Source organism: Lissotriton vulgaris, chromosome 1_1 (genome assembly GCF_964263255.1).
Source record: "Lissotriton vulgaris chromosome 1_1, aLisVul1.2, whole genome shotgun sequence".
NCBI classification, from domain to species: domain Eukaryota; kingdom Metazoa; phylum Chordata; class Amphibia; order Caudata; family Salamandridae; genus Lissotriton; species Lissotriton vulgaris.
Genome location: NC_141685.1, coordinates 1,026,360,147 through 1,026,370,290, shown reverse-complemented (window position 1 = coordinate 1,026,370,290; position 10,144 = coordinate 1,026,360,147).

Below are 10,144 nucleotides of genomic sequence, written 5' to 3'. Positions count from 1 at the left end.
TCAACGCGGAGCCCAAGATCCTAGCTAAATTGCTTGCAAATCGGTTGATCGGAGTCATTAGTGACTTGGTGCACCCGGATCAATCGGGCTTTATTCCCCGCCGTAACACTGCCCTTAACCTGCGACGGCTGCATGGCGTCATAGCCAGAGCTCATACCCTGGAAGAACCGGCGGTACTTGCTTCTCTTGATGCCACGATGGCCTTTGACTCCCTGGAGTGGAGTTACCTCTGGGCGGTGCTGGCTAAGCTTGGGTTTAGACCGGGCTTCCTGAGCTGGGTGCGACTTCTTTATTCGTGCCCATTGGCTGCTGTCGCAGTCAACGGCCGCATGTCAGCGTCCTTCGCGCTTCATCGAGGTACTAGACAGGGCTGCCCCCTGTCGCCTCTCCTGTTTGCATTGGCCCTGGAGCCACTTTCGGCCATGCTACGCTCGCACCCTGACCTGCATGGTATCACCTGGGCCCCGGGCGTTGAGGACAGGGTCTCCTTATACGCAGACGACATCCTGCTTTATCTTACCTCTCCCTGTAAGTCACTTATTGTAGCATGTGACGTGCTCCGGCTGTTTGGGCGCTACTCGGGCCTGGTCATTAACTGGGCCAAGTCCTCCCTTTACATCCTGAAGGGGGACACGCCGCGCTTCCCTAGGGGTTGCAATATACAACTGGCCGGGCAAGGTTTTAAGTACCTGGGAATCTACATCTCGGGTAGCCCGAAGGCGCGATACGACCACAACCTCCTTCCTCCTCTCCAACGACTGCGGAGAGATGTGGATAGCTGGCGCAAGCTTCCGCTTTCTCTCCTGGGCCGGGCGGCATTGTTTAAAATGATGTCCCTGCCTAGGTTCCTGTATGCCTTACAAAATACCCAGGACTTGGTCCCGGCTCGCTACTTCAGAGAGGTTGAGAGCCTGCAACGTGCCCTGCTATGGGAGGGTCGACAGCGTGTCGCCATCCAGAAGCTCACATTGCCATGGTACGACGGGGGCATCGCTTTGCCGGACGTGCGGCGGTATTACTGGTCCTCTCAACTCGCAGCCATCAACCATGGCCTTTACGGCCCCGCGGATAGTCCGGGCTACGCTATGGACAGATGGCTTCTGCGTGGGGGCAATTACTACCGCGCCCTGTACTCCAGGTCCTTTGATCGGCGCCTCACAGGCCCGACCAAGGCAGCGGTTCACACGTGGCGGACGATTACTAAGATACAGGGCTGGCAGGGCAGACTGACGAGATTCACACCTTTGTATGATTCTGATATCCTGGGCAAGCTCTGGCACACCAAGGGTTTTGATAAATGGGACCTTATAGGTATCTCCAGGGTGGAAGACATGGTTGCTAAAGGAGAGGTCAAGACCTTCTCCCAACTACAGGCCGAGTATCACTTGGGCGGATCGGAGTTTTTTCGGTACGCCCAACTGAGACACGCGTTAAATGCCGCTAGGCAAGCGGAGGGCGAAATCCCTGAAAGCTCCCCCTTGGAGGACAGGATTTTGGACGGCCATATGCCTGATTGATCAATTTCTTGTATGACAAGGAAATGGCACTATGTTAGAATTGACCTCCTCCTGCGCTTGCGAGAACAATGGGTAGCTGACGGCCTGGAACTGGACGACGAGGACTGGCAGAGTGCTGTGTCTTCCCCTAAGGAGGTCGCCATTTCCTCGCGTCTACGTCTAGTGCAATTCAAGATCCTGCACCGGGTGTATGTCACCGGCCCCCGGCTTGTGCACATGGGCTTCTCGCCTGACGGCTTTTGTCGTCGTGGCTGTGGAGCCCTTGCTACCTTTATGCATATTCTGTGGGAGTGCCCTGTCATTGCCCCTTACTGGGAGAGAATACATCGTGTAATGAGGGAAGTGACTGGAGTTGAATTGGCGGCAGAGGCGCGGAGGTGCCTCCTCAACATTTGGGAGCCGAATGATTATAACACGGCGCAGACTCGTTGGGCTACACTAGGCAACATGGTCGCTAAGCGAGATATAGCGCAAAAATGGGGTTCTACCACGGCCCCCCTGGTGGTGCAATGGAAAGCCAATATGGATTGGTGTATGCTACGGGAAAAGACGGTGTACACTGCCAGGGGGAGGCCTCAAACGTGGAACAAGGTGTGGGGGGCCTGGAATGCTTACAGGGGCGATTTGTGCTTACCACCGGAGCCTATTCCCCGCGACGAACACCTGTCACCATGACCGTTGACACCAGCTGTTTCATACTTACTGTAATTCTCCTGCTTTCCTTCCCCCCCCCCCCCCCTACATCCTACTATCCGTTCTTTTCTGGACTTCTACCTGACCTCCGATGCCTCCGACTGACTCATACACGTCTCTTTTACTCCATTGCCTTTCTAATGCGCCCTTTGGCGTTTCTTTCCTGGTTTGGTTATCTTTATAAAATAATAAAAACAACCTGCAATGTCCTGCTGTAATTTGTTTCGCACTTTCGTCCTCCTGATACTATGCTGCCTTGCCTCCGGGATGGTAGGCTGAATAGCTGTGTGCTTTTATATAATAAAGTTTTTAAAAATTTTAAAAAAAAAAAAAAGAAAAAAAAAAGAAAAGGAGGCATTAAGGAGCTCTGTTGCCACTGGGGCAATCGTGTCTGCAATCTTCTTGAGTACATACATGGGCGCAGGATCGGCCGGGGAGCTACTTTTCATGGAGGAAAGGGCTTTACAAAAATCTTCCCTAGTAATACTGGTCAGAGAATCAAGCCGGGTGCCAGAAACGGCTGCCAAATCTGAGTCAACATCCGACGTAGAGAGATTCTGTGGAAGACTCTCAAGGATGTTAACTATCTTGGAGTCAAAAAAGTCTGCAAGTTACACCGGGAATCCTAAGTGAAGCACAAGGTGGAAATGCCTGTTGCTCGAATCTCATACTTCGTGGAGGAGAGTGCGAGGAACAACTGAACTTTTAAAATATGAAAGTTTACTCCAGTGCATGCTGCACTGGAATTAAGTTACGTACGTCCTCTACAGAATCGTAAGAACACGGAAGTCAAGTCAAGACATACTACAAAATATAAACATAAGGAGAACAATTCCACCCGGCCTCGTAAATGTTGTGATGACTTACTTGACTCAGGGTGCGCCCTCTGTTAGCCTGTCTAAGCTTCACTGGGGATCACGATTGTCCGACCAGGAGGGTGATTTCACTCTCCCAGCCGCAGCAACTGCGTGGGCCAACTCCGCTACTTGATGCCCTCCGGCGGGGGTGGGCCCGTGCTGAGAGCTCAGCTGAGTTCTTCCGCTTGTGCTCCTAGCTGCAAACAGGGCCCCGCCCAGGCCCTAATGAGGATTGGTCAAATTAAACCTCAGTCCTGACGTGACCGTGCGTGAGGTACCAAGAAGAGCTGTTTCACCCCGGACCACCAGGTCAGCAGTCAGGCGCGTGAGAGGCGAGGGAACCGGCTTCTGTGTGCACAGGGCCGCCAAATCCTGCCAGGGGGCCGCCACTCCAGTGATACTTCCGATCCGATCCTCGTCGTGGCGGCCCCTGGGGTTTGGCGACCCTGTGCAGGTGCACAGTTTGCACATGCCTTGGGCCGGCCCTGCCCCCATCCTCACAAGGGTGTTAAATGCGGCCGTTAAGTCTGGATTGCCCCGCTCATGGTCTACTGCAATAATTGTCCCCATCTTTAAGAAGGGCAACAGGGACAACCCCCAATGTTACAGACCTATCTCACTGATCGACGTTTCAGCAAAAATTCTGGGCCGGGTAATTTTAAAACGGCTTATGGATTGGACGGAAGAGCATCGTATCATCGCAGACACCCAGTACGGCTTCAGATTTGGGAGGTCCACTAGTGACCAATGTCTGAACCTTTACATGTTGGTGGCAAAATACACCAAAGATAGCAATGAAGCCATCTACATGGGGTTCATGGATCTAGCAGCCGTGTTTGATCATGTGAATAGGAACAAGTTATGGGCCATGATGAGTAACATGGGTATTGATCCAGGTCGGATTGACATCCTCAGAGTTACACTGGGACACCACTGTCAAAGTCTGCTACAATATGGAGGGGGGGGGGGGGGGGGGGGGGGGGGGGAACACAGAACCCATTCCGTGTACCAGTGGAGTGAGACAAGGCTGCACTCTTGCCCCCTTTCTATTCTTGCTTTACATCAATAACTTAGAGAGGACCCTGATTGCCCTGAACACAGATTGCCCTAAAGCAGGTACGCGCCATATACCGGTGCATTTGTACGTGGATGACACGGTCCTGCTCGCTCGCACCCCGAGGGGCTTGCAGTGTCTAATTGATGGATTTGCTAACTTCATGGACACTTTATATCCGTAGTTGAATTTGAGCAAGTCCTTCGTGAGGCTGGCAGGCACGAATCCCTGCAGGAAGTTTTCATATAAAATAGGGACCCACACCCTAGAGAAGGTGTAGCCTTTTTCTTATCTCGGGCTGCTATTTGACGGGGCACTGAAATTTAAATCTTTGGTAGAAGACCGGTGTATAAAACTCATATCTTCAAATGGTGCTATAACAAACTTTGCCCGAAGGTTGGGTCGATGGTCCCCAGAACAGGTTATGAACCTTTTTGGCTCTACAAGTAGTACAAAAGCTATGTACGGAGCAGAAGTGTGGGGCTTTGTGGATGCCAAGCAGTTGCAGCTGGAAGATAAATACCTAAAAAAAGGATCTTAAAAATCCCTCAGAGTACCCCAGCACTAATTGCACATAGAGAATTAGGTAGACCATTTATTGAGGACCAGGTTAAGCTGAGACCAATCATGGCATGGTTAAGAAGGAGTAGTTTCTTTTCTGTAACTCCAGTTCTGTAGTAGGGGTATCTCTGTTATAGTCATAATCTAGTGAATAGTCCCGCCCATGTGCGTGGACCCCGGAGCAATCAAAAATAATCTCTTAAAGTGTCGAAAAAATGCAGAACTGCACAGACACTGAAGAGATAATTTAAAGACATATAATGCAGCCTAAAAACAGGCTACACTGTCCAGTACTTCAACTAGAAATTCCACCAAAAATCCACAAAACAGCAAAGCCTGTCCAGATTTCCCTTGCCTTCAGCAAAAACCCCTCTGGAATGATAGTGAGGAAGACCTGGACAGACAAGCCCCATAGGCGGCCATTATGTGGCTCAGAATAGGATACTGTGCCTTTAAGAGAACTTTCCAGAACTTCACAGTATCCCAGAATGCCCTGCAGGTCCCTCTTACTTTCAGTTCTTTTTGAAGGCGTAACACGCCAGACCTGTAGCATTCCTTACATGAATATCTGTCTCCACCGGGGAGGAGGGCGGGCGCTTATGACTATAACAGAGATACCCCCTACTACAGAACTGGAGTTACAGAAAAGAAACTACTCCTTCTGTAGTAGGGGGATCTCTGTGTATAGTCATAATCTAATGAATAGAATGGCAAGCCCATCCCCACACCAAAAGCGGCGGTGGAGAAAATAAACCAACACCACTTATTGTGCGAACAAATTCCGCAGCGAAGCCTGTCCAACCTGAGCATCCGCTCTGGCATCAGTGTCCAGACAGTAATGCTTAGCAAAGGTATGAACCGACTTCCAAGTGGCGGCCTTGCAAATTTCTGCAATCTGCACATTACAGAGCAAGGCTGTCGTGGCAGGTTTTCCCCTAGTGGAATGAGCCTTAGGCTTACCTCCTATGGTCTTATTAGCTTTCTGGTAACACAGTTGTATGCAGGACACAATCCACCTATAGATGGACTGCTTAGAGGTCGCCAGACCCGTCCTGACCGATCCATAATTGATAAACAATTGGTCTGACCTACGAATACCTTTGGTCTTATACAGATAAAATTTCAACACCCTCCTAACATCCAGGGAATGTAGAGGCCTTTCCGCTGGAGATGAAGGGTTCTGAAAAAACGTAGGCAAAGTTATAGTCACGTTGACATGAAAATCAGAAATAACCTTGGGAAGAAATTTAGGGTGAGTACGCATAACAACCTTAGCAGCATGAAATACAGTATAAGGTTCATTACAACACAACGCCTGAATTTCACTCACCCTGCGGGCCGATGTAATGGCCACGAGGAACGCCGCCTTCCAGGACAGGTGCTGCAACGAAGCCTTATGAATGGGTTCAAAAGGCTCCTTCATCAAACTGGACAGCACCACATTCAATTCCCATGAAGGCGAAGGAAGCCTGACAGGAGGGAACACTTTCTTCAAGCCTTCCAAAAAGTCTTTGATCACAGGGATCTGGAAGAAGGAAGTCTGTGAAGGGCTTTTCCTGTAGGCAGTCAATGCAGCGAGATGAACCTTAAATGAATGAACATTAAAGCCAGACCGCGCCAAATGCAGAAGGTAAGGAAGGATGACATCTTCCTTGCACGTCGTTGGGTCAAAGTTCTTGGACACACACCAGATACAAAACCTCTTCCACTTGTAAGCATAAGAAGTCCGAGTGGAAGGTCTCTTAGACTCCTTCAGTATGTCCATGCAATCCTCAGGCAGATTCAAATGGCCATATTGCACTATCTCAGGAGCCATGAAGCCAAACTCAAGGACGAGAGGTTGGGGTGCAACATCTGCCCCCCGAACTTCATGAGAAGGTCCGGCCTGCACGGCAGCCGTATGTGTGGAAGGAGAGACCGGTGTAGAAGGTCCGTGAACCACCACTGTCTGGGCCATTCCGGGGCAATCAGGATCATCCTTGCCCTGGACCGGGACAGCTTGATGAGCACCGCTGGAATCAGGGGAATGGGCGGAAAAGCGTAAACAAAGCTGTTCGACCAGTTGATCCAGAGTGCATTCCCCAGCTTCCCTTGCTGGTAGTACCTGGAGGCGAAGTCTCGGCATTTGCTGTTTTCGGCAGTGGCGAACAGATCTATGTCTGGAGTCCCCCACCTTTCGAAGACTTCTCCTAGTACGTCGTCGTTTATGACCCATTCGTGGTTTTCCTGAATCAGTCTGCTCAGTGAGTCTGCCTGAATATTCTGCACACCTGGTAGATGGGTAGCCGTTATAGTCAATCCCCTGGCCAGAAGCCAGCGCCAGATCGTCTGCGCCTCCCGAGACAGGGTGCGCGATCTCGACCCCCCCTGCTTGTTGAGGTAATACATCGTGGTCGTTTTGTCCGTCTGTACAAGCAGAGAGTTGGTCAGGAAGGACGGAAGAAAGGCCTTCCGTGCCAAGTGAACAGCTCTGAGTTCCAGGAAATTGATGTGATACGTGGACTCCATCTGAGACCACGTTCCCTGAATCTGTAAGTCTCCCGAATGCGCTCCCCAGCCTTGGAGAGAAGCATCCGTCACGATAGTCTGAGTAGGAATGTCCTTGTGGAAGGGAACCCCTCTGAGGAGATTCTCCGCTGAACACCACCACCACCTCAGAGACTGAAGAGCATGCAGAGACAGTCGTATCTTGTCGTCCCAAGACCCTTTCCTCTGATCCCATTGGTCCTCCAAGCTCTCCTGCAGAGGTCTCATGTGTAGTCGTGCATGAGGAGTGAGGAAGATACAAGAGGCCATCGACCCCAGTAGAGAAGACACCGTCCTCACTGTTGTAGATGGAGCGGTCATAAGAGCCTGAGCCTTCCGAAGGATCGATCGCCGTCGCTCCTCCAAAGGAGACACGCTTGCCGACAGCGTATTGATGGTGGCTCCCAAGTATTGAATGCACTGGACCGGGATCGGGACAGACTTGGACATGTTGATGTGTAACCCCAACTTGTTCAAGAGAACGCACGTCTTCTGGAAGTCTGCCTGAGCTTCCGAGAAGGAGGAGGCCTTGATCAACCAATCGTCCAGGTACGAATAGACAAACACCTTGTTCTTCCTGAGGTGTGCCGCTACCACTGCCATGCACTTCGAGAATGTCCTGGGTGCAGATTTCAGCCCGAAGGGCAGCACTGTGTATTGATAGTGGTTGGTGCCGACTTGAAATCGCAGAAACTTCCTGTGTTTGCACGTGATGGGCACGTGGAAGTACGCATCCTGTAGGTCTATGGCACAAAGCCAGTCCCCCTGTTGCAACTGAGGATAAATCTGATGCAACGACAGCATGCAAAACTTTTCTCTGCGAATCCACTTGTTTGCCTGCCGCAAGTCCAGAATGGGCCTGAACTCGTTCTTGTCCTTCTTGCGAACCAGGAAGAACTGGGAGTACAGACCTCTTCCTCTATGAGACGGAGGTACGTCTTCTATCGCCCTTCTCCTTAACAGGATATCGGCCTCCGCCTGGAGTTCGCACAGTTGATACTGCGAGCTGACCGGAGGGATCGGTGGAGGAGGGCTGATGAACCGAAGACTGTATCCATTGCAAACAATATTCAGCACCCACTTGTCCTGAGTAATTTTTTTCCACTGCCAGAAAAAAATTGAACGCTTCCCCCCACCGGAGCGGGTAACGGATGAAGGGGAAGTAACCGCTCAGGGTCGAGACCCGGCCGGGCCCTTGTTCGCGGTAGAGGACTGCTGTCCCCCTCTACCCTTCTGACGTTTCTGGAAGGGTCTCCGGAACTGCTGCTGTTGTTGCTGCTGCTGCTGTCCTGAAGACTGTCCCCTTCCTCTTCCCTGTGCGCCGAAGCGCCTCTGGAAAGGCCTGAAGGATTTCTTCTCTTTGGGCTTCTCCAAGCCCACAGCCGTCAGGGTCTCTGCCTCCGCCTTCATGCGGGCCATCTCATCATCTGCGTGTTTACCGAATAGGGTCTCTCTGGAAAAGGGCAGATTGGCCACCCGCTGCTGGGCCTCCGGCTTGAGTGACGTGAGCCGTAGCCAGGCATGCCGCCGCTGATTGATTCCACAGCAGTAACCATGTGCGGCCAACAGGGAAGTGTCCGCTGCTGCACTGATCACCTGGTTTGAAACCAGCATCCCTTCCTTGAGGATCTCCTGGAAGTCCTCCCTCTTGTCTCTCGGTAGCAGTTCCACGAACTGTTGAAGGGAGTCCCACAGCGCCCGGTCGTAACGGCCTAGCAGAGCTGTATCGCTGGCAGCTTTCATGGCTGCGGAAGCGGTCCCACACGCTTTCCTTCCCGCTGAGTCGATCCATCGACTCTCCTTGTCTGGCGGCACAGTGGATGACGGGGAGGTAGAATGCAATTTCCTGGCCGTCGTCACCATCACCGAGTCCGGTACCGGATCCATTCTCAGGAAAGCAGGAATCCGGGGCACTGTACTTCTTTAGCAGCCGGGACGGAGCAGCCTTCACCACCGCTGGCGTGAAGAACAGCTCCTCCGCAGGTTCCTTCAGTCCAGGCACCAGAGGCAGAAGAGGGCGAGACAAGTGCTTCTTGTGAAGCGTCTCGAATATCACGGACGTCGTAGGTGTTGGAGCCGTCACCGTGATACCTAACTTCGCAGCCCCCCTCAGGAGAACTTCCTGGAACGTGGCAATGTCGTCCACTGGAGAAATCCTGGTCTCAGGAGAGTCCGATAAGGTCGGCGAGTAGGAAGTATGGGTCCTGTAAGAGTCCGTGCGGGACCTAGACCCCCTCCTCCTATGGCGACGTCTTGATCTGGTGGAGGATCTATGACGACCCCTTGATCTTCCTCTCCGTCCGGAGCGAGAACGGGACCTCCTCGGCAGAGGACGATCAACCGGGTCCACGGGAACGGGTGACTTGGGTTTGGACGGAGCCTTTGGTCTAGGCGTACCCTTCGGAGGCGTCGGAAGCTTACGCAACGAAGTCGACCTCGGTGGAACCGGAGGTGGCTTCTCAGGCGATCCTGATCCTGGCTGCGGTGGAGGCAACGGAGGCGGAGTAGGTGTCCTCTGAGGGGACCCCTCAGTAACTGAGGCGGGGGAGTCATCTTCCCCGACGGGGTATACACCTCGGAATATACCGAGTGCGGCGAACCCCCTTCTTTTCCAGCCTGGGACGTAGGCGAACCTCCCACGGCGTCAGGTCTACTTCCACCTCTTTTCGGCGTCGAAGAACGGCGACCATACGGCGAGCGTCGGCCCCTGGACGTCGAGCGTCTCTTCCTCGGCGTCGAACGCCTTCGGAGCCTCGACGGCGACCTTCTGTGCCTCGACGGAGACCTTTTGCGCCTCGACGTCGAACCTCGGCGCCTCGACGGCGATCCTCAGTGCCTCGACGGCGATCCTCGGTGCCTCGACAGTGACCTCATGCGCCTCGACAGCGACCTCATGCGCCTCGACAGCGACCTCATGCGCCTCGATGGCGACCTTG